Genomic DNA, 24,471 nt, shown 5'->3' with positions numbered 1-24,471 from the left:
TGTGGAATTCCTCTTTTCAGTGTGTAGAGACCCAGAATATTTTAGGTCTATGTGGTGGCATTAATACCTATTTTTACATGGCTGCAATAAACATTTTCCAAGGTGCATTTTGTGTATCATTGCAAATCCTGAGCAAATTCACTGTCTGCCCACTGAGTGACGTGGCTGTCACTGAGCCTCTTGAGCTACATGGGTTCAAAACTGAATGTTTATTAAGGTAAGAAAACATTTTAGGAAAAAAAGGCAGTTCATTATCATAAGCTGACAAGAATATTCTTTTGACTAACACTGAAGTATAAGCTTAGCAACAATTTATTCATGCAGCTATTTAGGGAAAATGATCATGCACAGGGCCAAACCATCTTGGTTAGATCAGATGCTATTACTGTCTATGCTAAATCCATTCAATGCTAGGTTTGATCTTATCAGCAAACCCCCCCATGACCCATTGTCAGGCTGTGCTCTCTTCATTTTCAGCATTCCACATTTTCCCATCGGTATTTAAAGTAGGTTTCATGCTCAGCATGGAGTGGAGATGCTTAACTGACTGAGCCACTCAGGTACCCCTCACACTTTACATCTTAAGCATCCTTTCAAATTATAATTCACTGGGACCAAATATTCCGGAATTCAGTAATCAAAATCACCAATACCTGGTATTTTCCGCTCCCCCAGTAACAGATCCAGACTTTCTTTCTGCTTACCGTTAATCCAGTAATATTTAGTACGCTACCAAAAGCCAACATGATCCTTCTGTGGTAACTGCCAAAATGAGTCACCCCTCCATAAAAACTTAAGGACTTTTCCCACAATATTCAGTTTACATTTTCACTCAGCTTTAATTACAATTGTGCATTTTAAATTTAAAACAGGTGACCAAAGGTGAAACATTCACAAGCTAATTACAAGTCTGGTTAACAAAGACTTCTACATCAAAAACTTGTAGTTTCCTATGCACTCTTGTGTTTAGAATAAAAACAGATCCACAAAGTAATCTGCTTAACAGGTTATGACTCTCTAAGGCAGTATGACATAAACAAAAGACAATGGCCTAAATCTTGTAAATACATTAATCTAAATTTGATGCTGCTTCATAATCTGTTTACAAAAAAAGTCTTGATTTGTCGGTTTTCTTCCCATGTCAGTAAAATGAAGTCTTTTCCTTATCGATTTTTCATACAAGTAAATCTGGTGGTATTAGCCCTAGAAAAGGAAAAGTATTTGAGGTTTACAAGACTATCAACATCAGAAGAGCAAAACAACTTTAAAAAAAATATTGTCCATATTATGGTCTCTCAGAAGCCAGATCCGTTAAGTTTTCTCAACAGATATTCAGGTTCGGGATAAGGTCATCATATAAGACCAAGGACAAGGTACTGACCAACTGTTAGTAAAAAAAAAAAAATTAAAATAAAAACAAAAAAAACTCCACTCACAGAAATGCGTTTCATCTTAGGAAGGTTACAGCAAACTGGCCTCTTTCAATGGAAAGACAGCGACCCCTCACTGTTGACAGAGAAAAAAAATCCACATCATTTGAGGTAGCAGTCTTCTCCGTACAAGATTTATAACCTAACAGAACTCTCTGTTATAAAATCCAGACAATGAAAACTTCACATTAAGTCTTATCTCAGAAGCCGAATCCGTACATGCTTTTCTTCAGGTAGTCAGCTTCGGGATAGGTTCATCATTGATAAGACTGTAGTCCATTAAGTTATGTTACAGTGAAATTTACCATAAGGGAAAGAAATGTTAAAAGGCAAGCACTGTATTACAAACACTACAGTTGATCTTGTTAAGCCACACAACTTACTTTAAAAATGACGTTGCCTGTCAGTGACATTCATAGATTCGTTAGTATTCATCAACTCCCAGGATACTAGTCAAGGAAAAAAAAATTTTTTTTCATTTTAATCTACATATGGACTAATTGTACTGAATCAAATTACTAGCCCAACAATCAATTAGCCCAACATACCTGGGTAAGGTGGTCAGGTTCCAACCAAGTAATTTCCCAGCATATACTCCCTCACGGATTTTGGAATTTTCCTTTGTATCTAGTAAGAAGCAAATTTCAAATAATGCATCATCTTTTACTGTAAATCAACAGGTTTACTTCCTCAGTTTAAAAACTAAGTTCTCAACAGTACTTACCTGAACATCTCCAAGTAACACCTCCGTTGCACCACCGAGAGCCATTGTTCCTGCAGGGGACCAAAATATTTAAAGCTAAACATTCTTACAGAATGCCAGTTGAAAATTTTCAGTACTAAAACCCTCCCCATCACTAATCTAGTTTGCACACAGCGCCACCTGGGCACAGTACAACTACAGCTCAGGCAAGGTCAGGGACTTCCCATTTTCAAACGACCTTTTGATCTGCGATGAGAAAACGACACTGGCTTTATTAAAGGCCTCTTGCTCAACGTAAAATTCCCTGCCCCAAATCCTAGGAATATGGTTTTTCTGCCGCCGCCGCCGCCCAGGCCTGGCCAGCCGGATGTCGGGTTTGGCAAGCAGGCCGCGCGCAGCGCTCGTGGCCATCAGCACCAGCCTCCACACGCCTAAGCTCGAAGTCCGCCACCACCAGTATCACTCAAGACACGTGGCAGTCCGGCTACGTGTTTTCCACGTGCAAATTTTCTACACACAGCACTCTAAATTCAAACCTCTAAATAATCTCACAGTGCTGTAGCGAACCTCTGCCTCTTCGATCCGGCCCGCTCAGGTAGTCGCCCACAGCGCCCACTCACCTAGAACCACACGACGCCTTCAAAATCCAGACGTAAAAGACCGAGCCGTGCGGCCAGCAGTTCCCTTTATAGCCTCTCCTGAGTCAGACCGAGGCCGCCCCACCCTCTCACGTCTATTGGTCTTGGGAGATGATGGGGGCGTGGCCATTTCCTGAGGGCGAGAGCGGGAGCGCGCGCGGCGGCTCTTTTCTTCGGGGGCTGGTTCCGGGGCGTGGTGCGCGCGTCGCCCGCCCGCCGCACGCCCGCCCAGTTCCCGGTGCGCGCCCGCTGCGCTCGGCGATCCGTCGCTTCCGAGTCTGGCTCTACGTGGCGTGTGAGTGGCGCCAGAATTCAAACTAACAGCCGCAGTTGGAGGCGAGACTACCGCCTGCCTCGGGCCAAGTCCGCCCAGAACAGATTGGCCGGCTGGGGGCTGGGAGTGGACTTGAGTTTTGCAGCTCAGGACGGCCTCAGCGTGTGACCGACCGTCTCAAGTAGTCGGGTTGGCTGGTTGGCTTGACGCCGGCGGCAGTTGCCGCAGGAGCTGGCGGGCACTGGTCTCCGCACGCCCAGAGACAGAAATTGGCGTGCAGGAATGTCTGGGTGAAAAAAGTATGTGAAAGCACCGCTTTTGTCCTGCGGTCCACGGCGAGAATACCGCGCGTCTGCGGGAGAGCCCGCTCGCCGCGCTGCACGCGGCCCAGCTGCGCCCCAGTGCGGGCGTCCGCGCCCTATCCGCCCCACCCCATCCTTGCGCTTTCTTGTGCCAGGCACTGCTTGCTGTTGCGTTACTTTGTCAGCGCGTAGACTTCTTCCTGAGAGGTAAATACCCCATTTGGCGGAGGAGAAAATTGAGTCTAAAGCAGCTAAGTTATTTGCCTAAATTCATAAACTGAGAAGCTTTGTTCTTTTTAATCTCTTTGTACTGAGTTCGTTATAATGAATGCAAGAGAAAGTTTGGCTTGAGAAATATCCCAGAATACCATATACAAATGACTCTTAAAAAATTCGGTAGCGACGATTGTATTAATTAGTATGTGTGAGTGAATGCATATGTATGCATACATAAGCACACATGACATTTGAACATTCTAGCATTTGAAAACTCAGGTCTTCATGGTACTCATTACTAATTATTATTTATGTCTGGGTTTGTTTATTGTCCTTCCCATGTCTAAGGAACACATTGTTTTGTGTCCACTTTTTATTGTTTGGCCTTAGAACAGTGTTCTGTCCAGCGTAAAGTAGGTTTTCAGTAACTATTGGTTGAATGAATAAATGAATATATGTGGTGCCCTTTTAGAGAATTAAAATGAAGACCAAACTTCAGATTAAAGGTTAATAGTGTAAAGCAAATTTCTGTAACCAGGACCCTAAGTGATGAAATATTTACTTGGCTGGGCAATACGTAGATATTTTAACAGTATTTTGTAATGTAAATGTAAATTTACATGTTGCTCATAGTAAACAAGCTAAAACAGTACAAAAGGATATAAAAAGCAAAAAGTTCCTTTCGGTATCACTGGGAATCTCCCCGCTTTAACAATAACCACTATTAAAAGTTTTTGAGACTTTCTATACATATACAAATACATATTTTTTCATATTTTATATGTACAGGTAAGATCTGCATACTTTTCTGCAACTTTCTTGCCCCTCATAAATCTAGACATCTTTCCATGCCAGCACTTAAAAATGAACTTATTCACTTATTCTTTTTTTTTTTTAATGTTTTTATTTATTTCTGAGAGAGAGAGACAGCGTGAGCAGGGGAGGGTTAGAGAGAGAAGGAGACACAGAATCTGAAGCAGGCTCCAAGCCCTGAGCAGCTCCACACAGAGCCCAACGCGGGGCTCGAACCCACTAAAAGTGAGATCAGGACCTGAGCCGAAGTCGGACGCCCAACGGACTGAACCACCCAGGTGCCCCAAAATGAACTTATTCTTGTTTATAGCTTGTGTAGTATTCAGTTGGCGATATCATAATTTATTTCCTCAGTTTCCAGTTTTTCACTATTTCAAATTGTACTGAAGCGAATCACAGATATATTGGAGTGATCTTGTCAGAAGATCTGCAAGATCAATTTCTAGAAGTGAGTCAAAGATTATGTGCACTTAAGTTTGTGATAGATATTCCTTAATTGTTCTTACCATTCTTCCACTACCACAAAATAGTCATGTTGTGATGATAAATTGAAAAGTGTTTTTGCTAATTGAAAAACATGCATTTGACTTTATGGGACAGCAGTTATCACACAATCAAAATTGAAAATTGTTTATCTGTGTTATCTTTGAATCACTGCTGTGTTGAAGACCATCAAAAGCAGTATAGAATGATCATTCCCTACCATGATTTATCACTTGAATTACTTGGAGACCTAAAAAATATCAGATTTTTGGGCCCTAACATGCAACAACCAAAGCAGAATCTCCAAAACTGGGACCCAGGGAACTTTTTTTTTTTTTCTTTTAATGAGATAGCTTGCAAGTGGGGGAGAGGGGGAGAAGAGGGAGAATCTTACGCAGGCTCCATGCTGAGCCTGGAGCTTGATGTGGAACTCAATGCAAGATCTCCATCCCATCCCTAAGATCATGACCTGTGCTGAAATCAAGAGTTGAATGCTCAACCAGCTGAGCCACCCAAGCACCTCAACCCAGGAAACATTTTTAAACCATATGAGCCATGCTGTTCAACAGGAACATAACATTTGTGTATTTGCACAAATGTGAATTGCATATGTAATTTTGAATATTATCGTAGCCACATTTAAAAAATAAAAAGAATTGGATGAAATTAATTCTATGTGTTTTATTTAACAAAGTATAACCAAAATATTTTCGTTTTAACATACGATCAATACAAGTTATTGAGATATTTTCCATTCCTTTTCTGTACTCACTCCCTGCAGTACACTTTACTGTCATAGCACATCTCGGTTTGCCTGTCCACATTTCAAGTGCTTTATTGCCATATGGCAAATGGGTACTGTATTGGACAACATAGGTCAATGGTGATTCATATACATGTAGAAGTTTGAGAACCACTGTTTTAGGATAAGTGTGGTACAGCATACCTGAAACATATTCCAGTCTTAAAAAATTTTTTTCCATATTAACTTTTGACTCCAAATGATAACACATGCAGTGCAAAATGAAATGAATCCAGAACTTGCTTATTGACAACACTGCCCTCCAGTGAACATGAGCAATGACTGTGAAGCTGGCATACAACTTCTTCAAGGTGTTTATCTCTTCAAGGACCAGAAAAACAGTGAGAGATGAAGCCACCAGTCATTGCTTCTACACCTAAAACAGTCAAGCAAATTGCTACCAAATACTTGAAGTGATTAAAGAAAGACCATATAAAGATCAGAACTGAAATTTAAAAGTGTCCTTGAAGAAGGGATACAAGCGTGCTCTTTCAGAGGGGCACGTGTACTCCAATGTTTATAGCAGCACTATCAACAATAGCCAAAGTGTGGAAAGAGCCCAAATGTCCATGGACAGATGAATGGATAAAGATGTGGCATATATATACAATGGAGTATTACTCAGCAATCAAAAAGAATGAAATCTTGCCATTGACAACTACGTGGATGGAACTAGAGGGTACTATGCTAAGTGAAATTAGAAAGATAAATGTATGATTTCACTCATGAGGAATTTAAGACACAAAACATGAACATAAAGAAGGGAAGCAAAAATAATATAAAAACAAGGAGGAGGACAAAACTTAAGAGACTCTTAAATACAGAGAACAAACTGAGGGTTGCTGGAGGGGTTATAGGAAGGGAGATGGGCTAGATGGGTAAGAGGCATTTAAGGAAGACACTCGTTGGGATGAGCACTGGGTGTTATACATAGGGAATCAATCACTGGAATCTCCTGAAATCATTACTGCATTATATGTTAACTAACTTGGATATAAATTAAAAGGTAAAATAAATAAAAATAATAAATAAGTAAAAGTGTCCTTGAATAATTTAGTGTGGTAAAAATAAGTTCTCATATTTTTAACATACTTTTAGATAAGATCATCATTTTAATAATTTTTTGGAGGAAATGTTCATTGAACCTCTGGTGCATGCTGTGTGCTTCAGGGAAAGCTAATATGAATACACAGAAGTCCTTGTCCTTCCTGAAAGAGTTTATAGTTTAATAAGCAGCCTCTAAAGTTAAGTTTAGATACCTCAGCTTTAAAAATTAAAGTCATTAAAGTCTTTTGGATGAGATCAAAATGTGAACCAAATAGTGTTTTAGGAAGTGTTTTGGAGAAAGATTGAAAGCACAGTTTAGAAATTAGAGCAGTCATTTAGAAGAGATATTGTGAGGAATACCACTATAATGTTGGCCATGGAAACGGAAGGCAGGGAAGAGAACAACACGTGGAACTTAACGTGGTGTCAAGTTCTTGTGTGCATTAGGTCATGTAATCTTCAAAACAATCCTGGTATGTATTTTTAACCTTGTATTAGAGGGTTTAAAAAAGTGAGGCATAGAGATCTCAGTGAACTCACATTCCCAAGTCTTTCCCCAAATTCATAGTCATGAGGGCATGATATTGGTGTGTTAAAGGAAGAAAAATTAGGATGTGATGATGAAATGTGGGAGAAGAGAGAAAACAGTGGAGCCCAAGCAGCCAAGAGAATGACAGCTCCATTGAAAAGAAAAGTTAAGTCAGAAGTTACTGATTTGGGAGAAGTGAAAAGAAGATTCATTTTTACTTGTGCTAAATATGGGGTAGAACATTGAGTTCCATTTGTCCAGTGGATCATCAGAAATGTAGAAATGAAGCCCAAGAGAAAAGTCAGGACTGGAGAAGGATCATTGGGCGAACGAATGTAGAGAGGATGATTGAAGTTTTGTACACAAACAAGTGTGGGGAGAAAAGAAAAAATTGCCAACAGCAGTAGCCTAGAACCAGTACCATAGTGTAATCAGATATACTGCGGTAGACAGCTTTTGAAAACATTTCAATACACACAACGATCTAGTTAAATAATGCATGAGAATAAAGTTCACTATTATAACTTTTTCCTAAATCATGGTAGAAGTATATATGCCACGTTAAATAGAGTAAGCTATTATTCCAAAGCAGAAAAAAAAAAATCAGACTTCAAATATTAGAATTAAAGAATCTTCTCTTGGTATAATGTTCTTTTTTTTTTTTTTTTTCTAGTTTGTAAACTGACCTAGTCAGTAAATTCTAGGTATGATGGCAGAACAGACAAATGTGATTTGAAGAAAATCTTGTGAATACTCTATGAAATAGTAAAGTGTTAAGTTCATAAAGTAAAAGTAAAGAGCTTAAATTAGAGGAAAAGCCTTGTATATGTGGAAACATCAAGGACTGTTTGATACATGAGTCTAAAGTTCAGAGGAGGAGGAGGTCAGGGCTTGAATGTCATTGGCATGAGTAGGATATTTAAAACATGACATTTGAGATCATCAGGGAAAGAGTGTAAATAAAGAGGAGAAAGCCCAAGAGAGAGCAGAGCCTTGGTGCACCGCTAACTATAGGGTGTTAGTAGAGGAGGAAGTGTCAGCAAAGGAGACCCGCTAAAGGGAAAACTGGAGAGTGTGATATCTCTGAAAGAGTTGAACAGGGAGAGAGGTTCATTTATTCATTTGGGATGCTCCTGAAAGGACAAGTACGATAACAGAAATAACCGTTGGGTTTGGCAACATGAGCATCAGTGGTGACCTTGTAAACATAGTCTCAGCAAAATAGTGATGATGAAGAGATGAAGATGAAGATAGTGCCCTGGGCCTCGAACATTTGCTTTCACAAAGATAAAGAGTCCTCACAGCCTGCCAGGCACGAAGATAAGGAGTCCTCATAGCCTGCCAGGCGTATGAACTTGTCTGGGATTATCTTTCCCTATTCAGGATTTCATATGTACCTCTTTGTTCTGCTTAAAGCATGTGCATCATATGGCACCTCACCAACCCCACAGCAATATCTGTTTCTGGTGGGACAGAAAGAGCGTTCTTCACCTGCTTCATAAGAGGATTGAGTACAGACAATCTCCCTGTGCCAACTTTGGGGCAAGATGTGCTGGCCATGATGTACTGACACTCACCATTGAAGCTGATCTTGCTCTATCTCTGTGAATAAAGTATTGTTCTATCCAGTGCCTGTGTGACTCATGTCTTTCTTGGCACTGCCAACACCTGCAAACTCTTACAGTAGGTGCTTTTCCTGGTGTTTGGCAACAGGTGTCAATTGCTCAACAGTTTAGTGCAGTGAGCAAGGTCACCAACCATGTTAGTACATGATGTAGATCCATGGCGTTCTTCAGTCCAGCCATCCCAGAATGATGTCAGCTCCCTGTGGGAGGAGGGACTGACTGAGGTACTGGGCTCTCTCTGGATGAATGGGAATAAGTGAGATGAAGACAATCTCTCTGTCACCAAGGATAAACTGGTGTGATAGATGAGGGCAGAAACGCAAGAAGTGGGTCCTAAAAAATTTTCAGAAATTAACCTGGCTTCTGGCCATCTTCACACTCCCACACTGTCCTCTAACTCCCACTTGCCGGAGCTACAGATGACACCCAGGCGGATCAAAAGCCCGTGTGCAAGAAGCTCTGCTTGATCCAAGTTGCTTAAGAGTCCCAAGTAAGACTTGTTTTCACTAAATGCAAACCTCCAGTGATGTTGCTGAAAATGAAACTGATTGGGGCGCCTGGGTGGCTCAGTTGGTTGAGCCTCCAACTTTGGCTCAGGTCATGATCTCACATTCGTGCGTTCAAGCCCCGTGTCGGGCTCTGTGCTGACAGCTAGCTCAGAGCCTGAAGCCTGCTTTGGATTCTGTGTCTCCCTGTCTCTCTGCCTCTCCCCATCTCGTGCTCTGTCTCTGTCTCAAAAAATAAAACATTAAAAAAGAAATTTAAAAAAAAGGAAAGAAACTGATCAAATGAGGTCCATTTTGGAGAGTGAAAAACAAAAGCCAGGGGAGTCTCATGAAGCTTGGTTGATGCCCCTATTTGGTTAGAAGGCCTTGCAGACCCAAATGTCTCAGGCTGAATGGTGCAATTGAAGCTAAACACTGGCCCTTTGCTGTAATGCATTTTTTATCTACATTGAGTAGGGCAACCAACAAGACAAAGAGTCAGTGTCACTCTTTTTTTTTTTTTTTAATGTCTATTTATTTTTGAGAGAGAAAGAGAGAGAGAGAGAGACCCAGCAGGGGAGGGTCAGAGAGAGAGGGAGACAGGACCTGAAGCAGGCTCCATGCTGACAGCAGAGAGCTTGATGCAGGGCTCTATCTCATAAACTGTGAGACCATGACCTGAGCTGAAGTCCAATACTCAACCAACTGAGCCACTTGGGTTCCCTTCAGTCCATGTCACTCTTGATCTAGATTGCAAGGAGTATGAGAACAGTGTTCTTAAGGAGTATGAGAACAGTGTTCTTAACTGTAAGGACTTCCCTAAGACTAAGACCCCTGGAAAGCCATTCATAAAGCCATAACTGCATTTTAGCTTAAAGCCATAGAAACCTGATTATGTGACCCTGTGTCTGGGAACATGGATGATGTATTGGAGGCCTTCATGCAACAGGACCCTTCCCAGTGGAAGATCCTGCTATCACTACTGTTGTCCCTGAAATGACTGTGAGGGAAGCAATGGAAAAGCTCCACTGAAAGGTCTTGCTTGGAATAAAAAACAATAAAATGATTTCAATGGGTTCCAATAATTTGGGCCAAACAACAGAAAACGAACAATGGGGAAGCCATGCCAGAAGGCCAAAAGGGAAATTCAAGAGATTACCAAGGGAGGGAAAGGAGAATAGGGTTGATCCGCAGAGCAATATGGCTTTGATTGGTAAAACTGGATAGATAAAAATAATGAGATTCCTACAGAAGACTTCCACCCATGCTATGTGGTAGAGAGAAGTCCCTCTAAATTAGGGGCTAAGGCCCTCGTTCCATATTCCCATTGTGAAGGCCTGGCTGGTACAAAATGACCCAGACCTTCAAGCCATCTAAAACCAATCAAGAATAGCCTTGATTATCTGTTGGTGGAACAGTGAGGCATTTGTATTATTGCCAACTGTCATAGACTCTGGGCCTGGCATTCTCTCTTGTCCAGCAAGAAAGCAGGATGCAGGATTAAAAGTGGAAGAGAGGCTAATATCCAGGAGGAGACAAGAGCCCAGCGTAAGGATCTTTGCTCTGTGTTTATTAGGATCAGAAGGCTTAGAAACTTGCTGATGGATGTGCACAAAGAGACCATGAAATCGTGAACATTAATTCATGTGCGTGAGGGAAAGGGGGTTTTGAAGATATACAGTGATAGGGATTTGGGTCAATACAAAACAAAATCTTGGTGCTAGGCAGAGGGTTGTTTACTCTGTTTACCTAACCTGGCCTAGGGAACAAGAAAGACAGAGCATGCTACCTCAGGGTCAACAAGACACCTTTCTTTTGCTAATTATCTCCACCATAGCACTATTTACCAGTACCGAATTTGGTCTAGTGAAAGCAGCTTTCTGCTATTGTACTAAATTGGGGAGTGTTCCTGCCCTGAATACCTAATCTTCTTTACCTCATCTTCGATGTTTTCATCCTGAGATACTTTACTGTTATATCTTTGTCTTATACTGGGGGCCTTTGTCCTTCTTGTCCTATGCTGGGGGTCTTTGCCCCATTTACCTAATCTTATTTAGAAACTTGGGTGTGTACATCCTATGGCTTTCTAATTCTTTATTCTTTGTTAACCCCTCAGTGCAAGCTCAGGGAATTCCTAAGCTTATTCCCCACAGCCAACAACTCTTATGTATATATCAATAATTCAGATAAGGTAAAAACTAAAGAACATCCGTGCTCAGGTGGGATGATTATTGACTACCTGCAGTACCCCACGAGACTCCTTACTTGGTTTATTCCAGGCCCACGGGGCTCCTAATTAGAGACCATCCTCAAGGGTAGGCTTGATCATCATCCTAGGTCTGATTCTCCTAGTGATCCTGATGAAGTGCTATCTCAAAATGACAGGTCTCTGCAGGCAAACTGCATCTATATAGATTGTTCAAGGGCCCCATTAGACCCAACTCTATCTCTAAATTTGGGGTAGACAATGGTCCTACCAGATTTTATGCACTTTATGTATCTGCTATTTAAGCAGCTGAAAACGGTTGGATGGTAGACTATTGGGAAAGGCAGTCATGCACAGTCTGTTGACCCTTGTGTGACTGCATAACAGTTCTTTGGACCTGGTTCATTTCCTTACATGGAGATAAGGAGTCCTCACACCTTGTGCTGGGCATATATAATTGTTTGGGAGTATCTTTTCCTATTCCAGATTTGATATGTACTTACTTGCTTTGCTTAAAGTGTGTGCATCATAGGGTACATGGACAACCCCACTACTGTATCTGTTCCTGGCAGGGAGAGATGAGTATCCTTCACTTGCATCACAGGAGGGGTATAGATAGATGATCTCCATGCAGCAGCTGTGGGGTGAGATGTGCTGGCCATGGGAGACTGATGCTTACTATTGAGGCTGATCTTGCTGATCTTCTTGTGTGAGTAAAATGTTACATCCATTGCTTGTGTGAGTCATGTTTTTTGGTGACCCTGACACCTGCAAATCATGCAGTAGTTGGCATCTTGGGTCTGCTCCTTCAGGTGGTTAGCAATAGATGTCACTTCCTCCACAGAAGGAAGTATAGGTACAGATAATGCAGGTCCTGACTCATTGTATTTTCTCAAATAATCATGAGGCAAGGTCATCAACTGATAGTGGAAATAATGGGGTATAAGAGGTTTGCGAGAAAGGATATGTGAAATTGTCAGTATACAGAGTAAGAAAGGCAGACCAGGGAAGTGGAGTAGGATTGGTTGGCAGGGTCATGTGTACGCATGACATTTATGGCCATAAATTTATTATGAATAAAGTTTTAAGCTTTTCTTTTCTAGAAATATTTATTTTTTTAATTTTTTAAATTAATTTTTGAGAGAGAGGGGGGCAGAGCATGAGTGGGGGAGGGGCAGAGAGAGCGAGAGGGAGACACAGAATCTGAAGTGGGCTTCAGGCTCTGAGCTGTCAGCACAGAGCCTGATGCGGGGCTTGAACTCCTGAACTGCGAGATCATAACCTAGCCAAAGTTGGACACTTAACCAACTGAGCCACCCAGGTGCCCCCTTTTCTAGAAATATTTAGATGCTTGGGTGCAGGTATGGAGTAGGTAGGACTAGTTAGGGTTAAAGTTTTGCCAGGCAACATAATGAAGGAAGAAAGGACTAGAAGAGTTAAGAGTGTTTGCAAGGAAATGACTTGAACAATAAACAAGGAAAGATAAACTGGATGGGAGATGATTTGTGATGAGGAAGTGATTGTGTCCACAGACTGGAGGTTTCATTAAGTCCAAGGAGGAGCTGCAGTGGGAAGACTAGAAATGATAGGAAATGGAAGCATTAGATAATAGGGTTCTGGAATTTGAGATTTTGGAGGTAGTATAGTTGTTGGTAAAGACAGAATCAACAGTGTTACCATGTGAATGGGTGGTTGAGCTGGAAGAATGAAATGATCATTGGAGGCAAGGAGGTTGAGAAACAGACAATGTAAAGTGTTAGGTGAATCATCACTGTGGATGTTGAGAGCACTATAATTGATGGGAATAGTGCTGGGAATAAAGACTGTAAAACAGGTGCTAGAGTCATCAGTAAATGAGGAGATGTAATGCAGAGGTTTGAAGGATGACAGTAACAAGGAAAAGAAGCTAGTGTTAAAATCTGTTGGCCTACTTGAAAGATTAGGGGGCTTTGGCAGGAGAAGAGTGGGGATAAGATTTAGGAGCTACAATAAAGAGCAAGTGGAGCACTCCACCTCCAGAGCTCTTTTCCATAGGTGGTTCAGTTTGGGACATTTAAAGTTTAAGATGTTTGGAGACATCCCATACAAAATACCAAGTATGCAATTGGTTAAACAAGTCTAGAATTTGGGAGAATGGTGACGAGTGGGGGTATGCATTTGGGATTTGTACTACAAGTTTATCATTTTTGGCCACCTGACATCCACACTGATCCCCCCTCCCTTTTCCAACTTCTCTTAGTTTTCTCATGGATATATCCTTTATTTACTTTCAGTTGATATTATTTGGCTGCAGCTACTCATTCTCAGCTCTAGGGTAGGGCTTGATTGGCTTAACCAGTCAAATCCCATCCACCTGGCTACAGTGATTGGTCTGTAGGTAGAAACAATCCAGTTTGAGCCAGTGAGAGTCAGATTTGTTGCCGGAGGCCAGCTCCAGCAGGTCCGGGGTTCCCTGAAGGATGGACGGTGTCGCCAGGAGAGAGTGAGAAAGCCCCGAGATTCTTTCTGATCACCAGGCAGGCATCTCTGTCCTGTCGGTTTTGGTGTCTTTAAAGGTCCAATGACAACATGAGATCAGAAAAAGGAATTTTTACAATGGAGAGCTCTTTGTGATAAGATACTTTGAAAAGTGTACAAGAACACGTTTTTCAGAAATATTCTTGCAGAATTACCCCAATCATAGTGAGGTTGAGTAAATCTTACAACTGAGGAATTAACACGATGTTCTTAGTGAAAAAGAGGATGACATACATATTTGTTCTAAGTTAATAAGGCTAGGATTAGGACATAGGCTAAGTTGTGTATGGATAGGCTAGGAGTCATTCTGTCTGGCTCACAAGAGGACGAATGTTTTTGAGCTGGTTAATAAGTTGTTTGTGGCAACCTTTTTGACTTGATGCTGAATGTGTAAACACCATGGAGGCCCTAAATGTGTCGGCCTTTGTTTTTGGGTTATGTTTTAGCTACTCTTATCTATCCTCATCCCAGCCACCAGTGTAAGGGAGGGTGTTTGCGGAAAGTAGGTCTTAGGGGAGAGACTGCCATACATCACCGGTTAGAAAAGGTATAAGAATTAACTTACATTCTGCCCTTATCTGTTCCTTAACTCTAAATTAGGCTCTTTGTCTCGGGGCCCTTAACTCTAAATTAGGCTCTTTGTCTTGCAGCCAGGCTCAATTGTAACTCCTGTGTTCTTAACCCCCTTTATTATGTAAGTCTTTGATCTTCAAGGCCCTTAGGAAGAGCCTTTTGACATTCATCTACATTGCTTTCATCTAAAATCTCTTTTGAAAAGGCAGGAATATGCTTTTCCTTATGAGTTATCTGTGTTTGGAATATCTGTTTGATTTGGAATATTGTGAGGCCTGGTCAATACCAGTAGGCTCATTTCCAACATGAGCCAGTAGTAGCAGAAGGAGATACCCGTTTTCGTTTCTCATGGCAGGAGCTGTGCAAACACTGCCATTTCCTTGCTGTGACTGTCATCCAGAGAGGCCGGTGCAGCTCCCAGCAATTTGTCTCTTTTGTCCAACTGTGGAGGAAAAGTCCTATTGCATTTGAACATAGAGGATGTGAAATCTGGGAGTGCTACAACCAACTCTCTTATTTTTTTTTTAAAGTGTATTTATTTATTTATTTATTTTGAGAGAGAACCAGCAGGGGAGGGTCATAAGAGGGGTTACAGAGGATCAGAAATGGGCTCTGTGTTGACAGCAGAGAGTGATGCAGGGCTCCAATCCACAAGCCATGAGATCATGACCTAAGTCTGACACTTAACTGACTAAGCCACCCAGGTGCCCCAGTGATCTTTTTTAAAATTGAAGTATAGTTGACACACAATGTTACATTAGTTTCAGGTGTACAACATAGTGATTCAACAAGTCTATACATTATACTATGCTCACGACAAATGTAGCTACCATCTGTCATCATACATTATTTTAGTAGCATTGACTGTATTCCCTGTGCCTTACCTTTCATCCCCAAGTCTTATTCATTCCATAACTGGAAGCCTGTACTTCCATTCCACCCATTTTGCCTGTCTCTCAACTTCCTCCCCTCTGGCAACCATCAGTTTATTCTGTGTATTATGGGTCTGTTTCTGCTTTTTGTTTGTTCATTTATTTTGTTTTTTTTAGATTCCACATTATAAGTGAAAGTGTGTGGTATTTGTCCTTCTCTGTCTGAGTTATTTTACTTAGCATAATACCTTGTAGGTCCATCCATGTTGTCACAAATGGAAAGATCTCATTCTTTTTTAATGGTAATAAAAAAGTAATATTCCAGTGTGTGTGTGTGTATGTATCATATTTTCTTTATCCATTCATCTATCGGTGGACACTTGGGTTGCTTCCATATCTTGGCTACTGTAAATAATGCCACAATAAACTGGGGTGCATATATTTTTTGAATTAGTGTTTTTGTTTACTTTGGGTAAATGGCTAGTAGTGGAATTACAGGACCATATGATATTTCTCTTTTAATTTTTTGAGGAGCCACCGCACTGTTTTCTGCACTGGCTGCACCAATTTACATTCTCACTAACAGTACATGAAGGTTCCTTTTTCTCCACATCCTGCTATAACCATCCTTTGACCACAAGAGGAGAACCTCTCTGAGAATTAAGTCAATACACAGAGGGTGAGAGAGCAGAGCAGAGTTTAAAGGCAGAGAGAATTGGGCTGTAAGAATATCATTTGAACATGATTGATTCTTATAGCACTGGAGTTTAGCCATTCCTCAGTCAAGTCAGGTTGTGTTCAGTTATCTATTGCTGCATAATAAACCACCCCAAACTCAGTGCTTACAACAAAAACAATTTCTATTTCTCATGATTCTGTAGGTTGACTGGGCAGTTTTTCTGAGTGGGCTTACTCATGCTGAGGCAGTCTACTAGGGGCAAGGCTCAAGCTGGGACAACCAGGACAGCTGGGCTTCTCTTTCCACACGGCCTAGACCTATTGGGGCAGTATTCCAAGAGGTCACCTATTAACCTTTTGCTTATATTATATATGTTGATGTTCTGTTGTTCGTATCAAGTCATACAGGCAAGCCCAGGGTCAGTATGGAAGGACGGGTGATGAACAAGGGTGTGAATACTGAGAAATGTGAATACTGAGAGGTGTGATTTGCCAGAGCCGTTACTGTAACAATCTATGACAACCTGCTTCTGCTAATTCCTAGACTCCTTGAAGCTCTTTCATGGGCCAAAGGGATATATAAACCTCATTTTATTTCATTAAAAAAAAATCTGTTATGATGTTTTACATTTCCCACTCTAGAGCCACTCCTCAACCTTCTCCACCTGCTTTACGTTCTGGGAAGCTGATGTAAATGGATTGTATCAATGAATTCCTTGTTCTCTGGTTTCCCATTGGTTTCTTATTGGCCAATAAGAAACCCCAGTAAGAGATCAGAGGGAAGAGTGAGTTTCTGTTAGCCTCTGCCAAAGGGATAGCTTCTTTTATTTTTTATTTATTTTTTTACTTATTTTCTTAAATAGTTTATTGTTAAGTTGGTTTCCATCTAACACCCAGTGCTCATACCAACAAGTGCCCTCTTCCATGCCCATCACCCTCTTCCCTTCTCCCCCACCCCATCAGCCCTCAGTCCATTCTCAGCATTCAAGAGTCTCTCATGGTTTGCCCCCCTCCCTCTCCCCAACTGGTTTTCCCCTTCTTCTCCTCCATGGTCCCCCGTCAGGTTTCTCCTGTTCCACTGATAAGTGAAAATATATGGTATCTGTCCTTCTCTGCCTGACTTATTTTGCTCAGCATAACACCCTTGACTTTCATCCATGTTGCTACACATGGCCAGATTTCATTCTTTCTCATTGCCATGTAGTATTCCATTGTATAGATAAACCACATCTTCTTGATCCATTTGTCCATTGATGAACACTTAGGCTCTTTCCATGATTTGGCTATTGTTGAGAGTGCTGCTATGAACATTGGGGTGCATGTGCCCCATGTATCAGCACTCCTGTATCCCTTGGGTAAATTCCTAGCAGTGCTATTGCTGGGTCATAGGGGAGTTCTACTGTTAATTTTTTGAGGAACCTCCACACTGTTTTCCAGTGAGGGATAGCTTCTTTTAAAGCGGCCCACTTCACCCTTCTCTTTTCTTCCCTTGTCTCTTCAGACTCAAGGGTAATAAAGCTCAACTGGGCCCCAGATACTATTCTCTTTGGTTTTCCTACATCTTGCCCATCTTGTAAAACTTATTGAACCTTTCTCAGATTTTCCATATGTTTTCTGATGGGGGCCTGAGTAATAATTACCTATAAAATCCTGGTTTAATGAAGTAGGATCAAGTACACTTAAAAGTACACATGTACTCCTGTGTATAATAAAGGATATTCTAGTCTTGTCAACTTTGCCGAAGTGAATTAATATTTTGGCTTCTGCATACCAGCTTTGCTTGGTGGCTAGTATCGCTCTATCTTTTCTTATTTTTTTTTCTTTTTTTTTTTAACCTCATCTTCCAAGATTATGTAACACTGTTTAAATGCAAGCTGTCTTTCAGTGCATCTGTGAGAAGCACACTACAACTGCCCATACATTATAGTCAGTATTAAATAAGATGTTCAGATAATTCTTAAGCCCTATTTATAATGGCTGCAAACAAGATTGCCTAGAGCCTGATTGGAAAATCTTTTTTTTTTATGTTTATTTTATTTTTGAGACAGAGAGAGACAGAGCTTGAGTGGGGGAGGGGCAGAGAGAGAGGGAATCACAGAATCCGAAGCAAGCTCCAGGCTCTGAGCCAACAGCACAGAGCCTGACACAGGGCTCAAACCCATGGACCACGACATCATGACCTGAGCCAAAGTCAGCTGCCCAACCGACTGAGCCACACAGGTGCCCTGGAAAATCTTACAATAACTGAATTTTATACCTTGTCAGTAAATTTATACAATTGCTCTTAGCTATCATTTTCTGATAACTTCAGGGACATGAGTCCTAGAATCCTAAATTTTGAAAGTCAGATTTGAAAGATGTTATGTCACCCTTCTTACCCTGTAGCTTTATAATACACAATCAAGTGTTATATATTTTAAACTTTGATATTAGAGAATTTAATGAATCTCTAAATGATAAACAGCTAGGTGACAAAAAGCTAATACAGAATTCTTAAAGATATATAAAAGGATGAAATCATGGCTATATTTTTATATCTTGTTAAAGTGATTTCCCGGCACACTACTACATTTTGCCTGTTACCTTTTATCATATAACCATTGTGATGATTGATTATATTTTGTAAGTACATGAGCTATCAAATACTAAATGTCATGAATATCATGAATGGTTGAACAATTAGAGTTGGGATTCAGCTATAGCGTCTGGCTTCCTAGATGTACATGTTTACTTTGCTATCCTCAAACTAGCACTTTCCTGTGATGTTATGAATGGTGTATTTCAGGTGTATGGAGAAACCTGAAATACAGGTCCTGTTGCCGGGCAAAGCCATGGATCAAAAGCCTTTATCTCAGAAATCTTATTTTTATTTTATTTTATTCTTTATTTAAAATTCTTTATGTTTTATTTATTTTTGAGAGAGAGACAGAGTACACATTGGGGAGAGGCAGAGAGAGAAGGAGACAGAATCCAAAGTAGGCTCCAAGCTCTAAGCTGTCAGCACAGAGCCAGATGCAGGGCTCGAACTCATGAACTGTGAGATCATGACCTGAGCTGAAGTCAGACGCTTAACTGACTGAGCCACCCATGTACCCCTCAGAAATCTTATTTAAAGTCCTATCAGAGAAGGAATTTTCCTAACTCATATTGTGTAAGTAATTAGAGCTTGTTAACTTTGTAAAATGATTATACAATAAGGGTATTGATACTCTGGTTTCTCTTCAGATTGCATAAATCTTTCGCCTTTTACAATAAGGGTATTGAATTGGAAGGATATTCAGAGTTTATTTTTGAGAGATATTTATGTATAAGAATAGAAAATGAAAGATAGCCTTTTAAGAAAGACACTTTGAAAATCAACTTATTTGGAAAGAGTTTGATTAAATTCAAAGATTCATTAGCCATGATATACATTATGAATAGACCTGAGATATAAATACTGTATGCTCTGAAGATAAAGGTCTTTAACACATACATATCATTCTGATATGAATTAGTAGATCTGCTTGAGCAATCTGAACTGTGGATTGAAAAACTGAAGAACAATAGTATAATCTATACCTTTTTGGCAGTTCAAGGAAGCTGTGTGAAGACAAATCTGATGGAGATGTGTCTTAGATGTGTCACACAGTTTAGACTCAGTTTACTGGCTCAATCTACAGTCGTTCAGTAGAACAAAGATGTATGATAATGCCAGTGAAGGTCACACTGTGTTTTTTAATATGTCAAATTTTTGCCATGTTTCATGGCCTGCACTTGTTGGGGACTTAGTTAAGGCTCATTATACCCAACAGAGAATGTTTCTAGGCACTTGTCAAATATCAGTTGTTGGGCCACCTTGGTAAAGTATAATGGGTTAGTTTCATTTCTTCTGACTCTTAGGTTCTAGATGCTAAGAAGGAGAAGAGAGGGCCATGTTAGCTTTTGGTAAAAGATTGAGGTGGGAGAGAATTATTTTTATTGTGCCAGTCTATGATCCCTTGCCTCTTGTTCTCCATTTTAGGAAAAATAGAATAATTCACACAAACTCTTTATATGATATATCCTTTTAAAATCAGCTTTCAGATTTTTCCACTATTTGAAAGTTTTTCATCCTTTAAATTTTTTACATTAGAACTTAAGTATAGATGTATCTATTGCTTCAAAATATTTGCAATAACCTAACACACTTTCTTCGGTTTTATATAGCAAGTGATTTCTAAAATAGATGCTCAAGTATTAACAACTCAAGGTCTCTTACATAGATAAATGGAAATTGCCCTGGCATTCAGGGAATATATGATATGATGGTTAATTTTATGTGTCAACTTGGCTGGCCCTCAGTGTCCAAATGTTTCATCAAACATTCTTCTAGATGTTTCTGTGAAAGTGTTTTTTGGATGAGATTAACATTTACATTAGTGGACTTTGAGTAAAGCAAATTACACTCTTTAGTGTGGGTAAATCTTACCCAATCAGTTGAATGCCTTAATAGAACAAAAACTGACCTCTCCAGAACAAGAAGGAATTCTGCCAATTCTGCCAGCAGAACTGCCTTTGGGCTAAACTACAACTCCCCTGGGTCTCCAGCCTACTCACCCACTCTGTAACTCTCTCTCTCCCTCTGTGTGTGTGTGTGGGGGGGGGGTTTGGGTGTGTAGATAGAGAGCTATAGATATAGACACTGATATCTATCTATATCTATATCTGTCTATCTATCTATCTATCTATCTATCTATCTATCTATCTATCTATCTATCTATCATCTATCTATCTATCTCCCATCCAAGTACTAACCAGGCCCGACCCTGCTTAGCTTCCGAGATCAGACGAGATCAGGCGCGTTCAGGGTGGTATGGCCGTAGACCTATCTATCTATCTCCTATATTTCCTTTTGGTTTGGTTTTCCTGGAGGACCCTAATGCATGTGATTTGTTTCACTTCTATTTGTTATTCTTTCTTTCCCATTGCTACTGGAACATTTGCCTTTTATTCTTCTTCTTTCAAAACTGCCATCTCTTGTGCTGTGTTCATTGGAATTCCTCTAGATTATTTTTTAAGTTTATTTTGAGAGAGAGCAAGAGCACAAATCTGGGAGGGAAAGAGAGAGAGAGAGAGAGAAAGAGAGAGAGAGGAGAGAGAATCCCAAGCAGGCTCCTTGCTGTCAGTGCAGAACCCAATGTGGACCTCAGTCCCACAAACAGTCAGATCATGACCTGAGCCCAAATCAAGAGTCGTTTGCTTAACTGACTGAGCCACCCAGGTATCCCTAACTTTTTATTCTAAATGTCTGTGATGGTTATGAATTTTAATCCAAAATATTGGCATATGAAGAATGTCACATGCTGTAATTTCTCTAAGGCTCAAATCTGCTTTAGCTTAAAAGCCTCCTCTTATAGCATGGCACTCACCTCTGGGATCTTCTTCCCCATTCTGTTAGTTTATACAAGGATGCCAGTCTTATTATCACAGTAGGTGAGGAACTGGTCAATCCAAAGTGTTGGCAGTGTCACTGGAGTTTCTTCTGCTACTCAGTGAAGCTTTTCTAAAGGTGGTCCTCTAGTTTAAGTCAAGTATTCTTTGAAATGCATCAGGTACCTCTCACAGTGACCATAGATTTTCTTGAAAAGAACTTTATTGTTGCTCTCAACTTTGTGGTACTTGGTGTTTATTTTCTTCTGTAAGCATATCATTGGAATGATTTCACATGTAGTCCTTTATCCTTTATCCTTGTGGGGCTGACTCTGTTCCATGTTTAATCTCACTTCTAAACCTTCTCTCTTTCTTTGTCTTAGAGAATCCCCTCCAGTCCTTTAGTTTGTCTAATATTGCCTTGCTCACTTAAAGCATTAGTCTCCATGTCTCGCTCTCAGAGAAGACTTAGCTTTTTGGAAAAGTCAGAGTTGAGATGGTTTCCTAGAAGCAAATTCCAAAGGGTTTTTATGGCTACCTGACTAGAATAGTGGAGAGAAAATTACAGAGCAAATTAATATATCAGTAGATTATCCTGTTATGTGTCTGCACAATATTATGTTTCCTCATCATTTGTTTTTGCTTTTGTATAGATCTCTTTGTCATTATTTTCCATGATTTCCTCCTTAGAATCCCAATTCTTCCCTATTGAAGTACATATTTTTGTTAAGTATGAAATTTGACAACTATGACAGTTTGAGGACATTATGCTTCAGATCTTATCTACTCCTAATTTCAGTTTCTATTTGATACTTAGCATTTCTAATTCTTCAGCAAATATTTCTTTGTTAAATTGTCACTTCCAATTTCTTCTCTGAGTTCTTTCTATGTGTGCAATTCTTTTTCTAACTCTTACCTTTGGTCTTTACCCTTGGTGATTTGTTTCAGTGATAATGATTATGGAGACATCTGAGAAATTGTTTCTGTGTCATTTACCATACAATCAATTTGTTTCTAGTTAGCCCACATTCCTGAGGTGCATCTGGCAGGAATTCCAAGCACAAAGGGCTGTGGACCCTCAGAGGTGGACCCTCAGAGGGTAGTGTTGGAGGAGGTTTCCTGAAGCAGTTGGAAGCTTCTCAATTCAAGAGGTAATTGGAGCAGGGGGAGACCAGAAGTCAGTACCAGCTGAAGAATATCAAACATCACGTCCAAGGAGGAAGTTCTAAACTATAAGCAGTAAATGATATAAGGATTCAAGAACCAAATTGATCAGGACACTTTCCTGTCTGGCTTTTGTGATACCTTCTTTGAAGATTTCTTCACTGCTTTCTCTTTCTTTACTTGTCTCTTAAATATAGGTGCTCCCCATGGTTTTGTCTTTGGTTTTCTTCTCTTCTCATACTACTCATTCTTTCTTTTTTTCCCCCCGAAGATCTAGTACTTTATTTATTTATTTTTTAATAGTTTATTGTCATGTTGGTTTCCATACAACACCCGGTGCTCATCCCCACAAGTGCCCTACTCCATGTCCATCGCTCACTATTCATTCTTTCTAAGTGATTTAATTTATTTAGTATATGCTATGTGCCAGGCACCATTCTAGGAGCACGGGTTATGGCAGTGACCAAGTCGGACAACTTCTTCTCAAAGAGCTTTTGTTCTAATGGAAGACACAGTCAGCAAAAGGAAATTAAGCAAGGTAATTTAAGATAATAATTACTAGAATGAATATAAAACAGGATGATTCACTTTAATAGAAAATGGATTCTACAGAGCAGAGGGGCCCTTTATGCAGAATGTACAGGGAAGTTGCTCTAAACAAAGGGAACAGTTGGTGTGAAATCCCAGGACAGAGGGAAGAGTTAATGTAAAATAAAATTGGCATTCTCCACATCCAGTGCAGAGCCCAATGCAGGTCTTGATCCCATGACCATGAGATCATGAGCTGAGCTTATCAAGAGTTGGACACCCAACTGACTGAGCCACCCAGGTGCTCCTGTAGTACAGTAGTGTTAATTATAGTCACCATACTGTACATTACATCCCCAGAACCTATTCATCCTGTAACTGGAAATTTGTATTCTTTGACCAACATCTCCCCATGATCCGTACTCCCCAGATCCTGGTAACCACTGTTCTAGTCTTTGGTATACAGTTCAGCTCTTTCAGATTATACATGTAAGTGCTATCATAGAGTGCTTGCCATTCTCTGTCTGACTTATTTCACCTAGTTTAGTGCCCCGAAGGTTGACTCATATTGTTCCAAAAGGCAGGATTTCCTTTTTGATCATTGGTGAATAATAGTCTATTGCATATATATACTGCATCTTTATCCATTTATCTGTTGGTGAACACTTAGGTTGTTTCTATATGTTGGTTATTGTGAGTAATGCAGCAATGAACACGGAAGTGCAGAAAATATCCTGTTTTCATTTCCTTTGAATATATACTCAGAAGTATGTAAGTATTGCTGGATCATATGGCAGTTCTATTTCTAATTTTTTGAGTTATCTCTATATTGTTTCCTATAGTGGCTGCACCAATTTACATTCCCACCAACAGTGCACAAGGGTTCTCTTTTCTCCACATCCATGCCAATATTTGTTATACCTTGTCTTTTGGTTATAGCCATTCTGACAAATGGGAAGTAATATCTTATTGTACATAGATTTGGAAAAATACCTGTTCAGATTCTTTGCCCATTTTTTATCAGATTTTTTTTGTTGTTGAGTTGTTCCAGTTCTTGATATATTTTGGTCATTAACTCCTTATTAGATATATGATTTGCAAATATTTTCTCCCATTAAGCTGCCTTTTCATTTTATGGGTGGTTTCCTTTGCTATACAAAAGCTTTTAAGTTTGACGTGGTCTCATTTCTTCATT

At 40.2% G+C, this 24,471-nt stretch overlaps 1 long non-coding RNA gene and 2 other non-coding genes across 3 annotated transcripts; all 3 read right to left on the bottom strand.

Moving 5' to 3' along the window:
* Window positions 1-296: 296 nt before the first annotated feature.
* LOC120223448 lies at window positions 297-2,782 on the bottom strand. The gene is made up of 6 exons (XR_005526297.1): window positions 2,754-2,782; window positions 2,155-2,204; window positions 1,979-2,057; window positions 1,814-1,879; window positions 1,437-1,506; window positions 297-1,203 (listed from the first exon to the last, which is right to left on the bottom strand). It is a non-coding gene; the product is annotated as an uncharacterized LOC120223448 (long non-coding RNA).
* LOC120223452 lies at window positions 1,293-1,361 on the bottom strand. Its single transcript, XR_005526299.1, has one exon. It is a non-coding gene; the product is annotated as a small nucleolar RNA SNORD50 (small nucleolar RNA).
* LOC120223455 lies at window positions 1,628-1,696 on the bottom strand. Its single transcript, XR_005526301.1, has one exon. It is a non-coding gene; the product is annotated as a small nucleolar RNA SNORD50 (small nucleolar RNA).
* Window positions 2,783-24,471: the final 21,689 nt, after the last annotated feature.

Source organism: Hyaena hyaena, unplaced genomic scaffold (genome assembly GCF_003009895.1).
Source record: "Hyaena hyaena isolate Hyena2069 unplaced genomic scaffold, ASM300989v1 scaffold_995, whole genome shotgun sequence".
NCBI lineage: Eukaryota > Metazoa > Chordata > Mammalia > Carnivora > Hyaenidae > Hyaena > Hyaena hyaena.
This window is presented reverse-complemented; position numbering and strand designations above follow the sequence as displayed.